This window comes from Charadrius vociferus, unplaced genomic scaffold (assembly GCF_000708025.1).
Source record: "Charadrius vociferus isolate BGI_N301 unplaced genomic scaffold, ASM70802v2 scaffold430, whole genome shotgun sequence".
Taxonomy (NCBI): domain Eukaryota; kingdom Metazoa; phylum Chordata; class Aves; order Charadriiformes; family Charadriidae; genus Charadrius; species Charadrius vociferus.
Genome location: NW_009646541.1, coordinates 2796981 through 2802064, shown reverse-complemented (window position 1 = coordinate 2802064; position 5084 = coordinate 2796981).

The following is a 5084-nucleotide window of genomic DNA, read 5'->3' as shown; positions in this document are numbered from 1 at the left end:
GGCAGAGCATTTCCAGTCAGTGCCAGACAGGACTCAAACAGCTGTAGGAAGTGTTCCCAAAGCTGCAGAGAGCATCTGATCCATAATGTAATCCAGGTGTTTTCACAGAGGCCACGGCAGAAGGTGGCTCCTGCCTCTAGCCAGCACAAGAAAGCAGGATGGGGGAAGGTCCTGCTGCGCTGAGCTCCACAGGCTTTTCCTCAGCAGGGGCTGGGTAAGGATCGGGCCAGATGTGTTAGGATGAGGTGTCCAAATACGGTAATTCTTGCTTACTACCCTGCAGCTGTGAGTTAAAATTCAGCAGTGTGTGCAGATCGGCCCTTTAGACTTATGGTCTGTCTGTTTGAAGGCTGCAACGCAGGCGAGAGTATTTCTGGGAACATCCAGTAGGGGTTGAATATATCAAATGAAAACAGCAAAGTTGCCCCCTCCTTGTGCTCTACTGTGGGGTTGGGTGTGATCGGGACTGCGGGCCAGAGGGGAAGTTCATTTCTTTTTCCTGCTCATTTAATGCAAAACATGGAAATTCTTAAAATTGGTGGTATTGATAGCAAAAGAAAGTAATTTCTTACCAAAGAAACTCTGAAATTTTAGTGATTGTGGATTTTGGCTTGTGTTGGGTTCAGCCTTTAGCTCTGTGTGTTTGTTCAGGACTTAACGCGATGGAGATGCTGGTCTATGACTAGGGTGCCTATTTACTGCTGAAATACAAATACTGTTGCAAGGGATGTATTGTGGAGGTGTATGTGGCTGGACAGTGGATACTTGCTGTAATTGCTGATTGATAAGGAAGGTGTTTCTGTGCCAGACTTTCCCTAGGAAGGGAATTAATGTATGTGTGGTGATTGCTAAAATATAATTCTGCTCAGTGCAACCTCATCTGCAACTTGACATTGCTTTTGGTGGAAGTATTTGTGAAAATCTACAAAGAGTAAGTGATAACAGATTCAATTAACTGAAATTATTACATTTCTAATGTACAAATTAACAGGGCAGGAAGAAACTTCGATTGTGGTTCCAATTTCATCCCATCTTCTTAATTGTATGTGCAGTAACACCACACCTTGACATTTGCAAAGCGGCATCAAATCACCCTGAGTTTGAAATGTGACTCCTAGCCCATGATTATGTAAAATTATACTGCTGCATAAGTACATTGGGAATTTGACAGGACAGCTCCTGCATCAACAGACCAATAATTAACGACTTTATGAGTTTAATAAATTTCCAATTTATTAAAAAAAAATACACAGAAGTAAGAAATAGTATCTTCAGCATTGTGTAGTCATACTTTTTGGTTTGATGAGCCTATTTCTAAGCACTATTTTGAGCATTTCCGTCAGCTGCATAGTAGCAGACTTAACAAAAAGGTATACTATAAATCACTCTGGGTGTTAGAGCTGACAGCTGTAAATAAATACAGCTGACAGCTCAAATAGCTGTTCCATTGACAGTGTGTGGTCTAAATGTGTTAACAAATGTGTAGACTCAGCAGTTTGGGATTAGTTTAGCGAATAAATTACAAAATAGTGCTGCCATCCAGCAAAAAGCATAATGCCTGCGTATCCCCAGTCTGCGCACTTTGTTAATGCTGGAACAGGCCTGTGTAGCTCTATGTGAAGATACAACTCTGCAGCTAGGCGCAGGGGTCCTGCTAGGAGTGGCGTTCATCCCTCCCAGATTTCTTCTCAGTGTGGTGTCAAGGAATGTGAGCAGCTGAGTGTCATGGTGAGTAGAGGTGGTTTAATAATGGATGTATTTGCTTTGCAGGATCAGAGATTTCATAAAGGAAGGTAGTAACTTTACACTAGCTTTGGTTATGATTAAGGACACAAAGTCAATGAATAACAATAAAAAGCTACTTTCGCGCCAAACTTGAGGTATTTAAATGTTTTGATATGTTTAATGCGTTTAACAAGCATGTTGTTACTAGCCTGGATCTGTAGTACATGTGAAAGAAAAGCTGTGAAGAGAAGATGAGGAAGGGGCTAGACAGTTAAACGGATTTCAGCTCTGAAGATGAATTATAGTAATATAGTATAGTATATGTTGATATGTTAATTATTTTCCTGATCACAGCAAGAAATGAGAGAGAGAATTACGTCAAGAATTATGTCATAGCTTGACATATTTAAGGCGTGGTGGGTTTTATGCTTAGCGGTTGAATAAAGTCGCTGTTTATTCTTTTATATTTTAGTTTTAACCATTCACAGACAGGGTAACATGACACAAGGTATTATGGGGTAAATAATGTGAACATCAAATGGAATTCTGGAGACCTGTATTTTAACAGAATCACAAGTATTCTGGTATTTTCTAAAAATGTATTTTTATAGTTGTTATGTCTAGGGAATAATTTTAGTATACAATGTAGAAGTGGTAATTCTGATAACTAGTTGCAGCTTTTGCTGCAATCTGTAAGCGCAATTGTCAGTAGTAGCTGATTTCTCAATGCTGCTTCTCATGTCAAATCTTTGTAATGAATGCAGTTTATTAATGCAGTCCCTGTTTCCATCCCATCCCTTAAATACGCGGTTAGAGAAAGTGGCTGCTCAGTCCCTTCGTAAGCACCCATATCCACATGTTAAATGGTGGTTGAATATGGTAAATAGTTTTTCCTTGCTTGTTAGTCAATAAAGCCCTGCCCAGGAGCTTTCTCAATTACAAGCCCCTACTTGAAACAAGTAGAATTCTGCATACCATGACTCTAGAATGCGGGTTACCGATGACATTTTGGTTTAGGCCATGGAGCAGACAGCTATCTGTCAGTGAGTAAATCCAGTTCGAGTTATCACTATCACATGTTGTACAAGCGCATTCAAAAGTATGATTTAGCATTTCAAGGATTCCAGGGAAGTGATAGGTTGTGTTTTAAGGTACTTTTTTCCTGATAGAAATGCATGGAAAGGTTCCTTTAACTGCAACGCTTTGGATGTTCGAGAGATCGCAAAATATGTCAAGTAGAGCAAGTGGGTAGTATGTTTTCTGTTTGGTGCTGTAGTGCACAGCTTGTATACAATAATAAGCTATAAACAAACAATTGAGACATGTTTTGAATTAGTAATGATGAACAAGATTTTTCTAAAGCCTTTACATACAAACCAGTTAAAGGGATACGTGTCAGGCCAAGAAGTGCTTCCCTGGGCTTTTTGTTCCTTGCCTCTTGATTTGGCCTAAGTACATTTTGTAGTTCGGATGTTTTACAGGAACTTCAGATGCAGACAGCTGTGATATATTCTTCTTTCTGTGAAGTGAAGAAAGTTCTAATTTCATTCACAAATTTGTTGTCAGCCAGGACACTGTACAAATCTTCTCTTCACCCTCTGTCCAGTGACCTGATGCAGCAATGTGTTGCAGAATAACAGAATTTGTGCTGGGCCTCTGAGTTTCTTTGTCTAGGTCCATGGTGCAGAGGCTGAGACATTGAGAGGAGCCAGAGTTCAGAGTGCAGCAGCAACTGGAAAATACTTTATTTTACTTGCGTTTGTCTTCCTGATGTAATATGATTAGTCAAGGTCAGGACACTTAATTGTAAGCGAAATGGAGAGCGATTTGTTTGTTACTTACAGGTGAACTAGTCCAAAACCCTTCTGTCATCAGACTGGTTTCATTGCCAAGAACACACTTTATTTCTTGTGAATATGCCGTGACATCCGTCTTATGCTAGGAGAATCTCTATGGGTCAGATCCTCAGCTTGTATAAATCTGAGTAGCTCTGTTTAAGTAATTGATATTCTAGTGATTTATGCCAGGTGAGCGTATTTCATAATGTTAAGAAATATTATTAAAATTCAGTGTTCATTTTTTATCAGTTTGTATTATTTATGCACAATAAAAGGAAAAATGTGATCACCATATTAAATTCTCACGCGTGCTGAGTATACCAGCTTACAGCTTGTGTGACAAATTAAGCTGCTTGAAAACATTTTGAAATGGGACAAAAATACTATTTTCATCCATCAACTGTTAAGAATTGCATATATATATGTTTTTTAAGAAAGCAGTAGACATTTCTTGGCTGATTCTCCAGTAATTGGCTCCCAAAAGAGTAGATGGCTGCAGAGAAGACATAGAGGTGAGTACTCAGGGATGAATCATTATAGAATTTGTATTGGCGCACCTGTCTAGGGTGTCTTGCAGGATGGCACTCTATGAACTTTTTTTCACACTGAGTAAAGGAGAAATTTAATTTATTTAACTGTTCTTGCTTTGATGAGGAACATGTTTGAGGCCAACAAGAATTTTTCAATTACTGTTTTGTTAGGTTTGAAAAGTACAGGTCGGGAGAGAGAAAACGGCCTAGCATATCAAAGCATTAGCCGTATGGGCTCTCTCTTTGTGACTTTGTTGCTCTGGAAGATGTATAGCCCTTCTTGCAAGTGCGTTCACATTCTTTAGTCTCTTTCCCAGCAATAGCTGTCTATCTCATAAACAATTCCGTTCTGGTTTTGGTGTTTTTCTGCACAATTAACAGTATTTATAGAGACTTTTGAAAAGAAAAAAAAAAAAAAAGCAGTTAATTTTGAATGTAGTAATTTGCAGCAAAGGAGGAAATGGATTGAAAGTGCAGTGACTCTAAACCATTCACTTTGCTGAAAAGGCTTATATTGTGTGCCAGTGACTCCTACAAGCTGCATATGTGAGAACTGGAGTAGATAGAACTTGTTAACGTTGAGAAAACAAGTGAATAGATAAATACTCAATCAGAGCATCTGAACATCTCTCTTTTCTAATGATTGAATTGTTTGTTCATAAAAAGACATTTCCTAAGCATCCCCAGAGATGGATGCTTTTGTGAAGGACATTTTTAATACGGCAGATGTAGCCTGGAAGTACCGGGTAGAGAACGTTGGAGCTTTCTCAACATGCATTTCTACAAATTCTTCTTCTGCACTTTTAGCCCTCCCTATTGAGAAAGCGAGAAAATACCACCAAGAAGATATCTTTTGCTTCCTCTCTGCTTTTTAAAGCCTCACAGTTATCTGAAACCTCAAGTCCACATAGGCTTTCCTTTTAATTCTTTCTGCAGGAAAACATGTGGTTTTTACTTTCGTGTCCTCTTAGTTGGCTAATGTAAAAAGAGC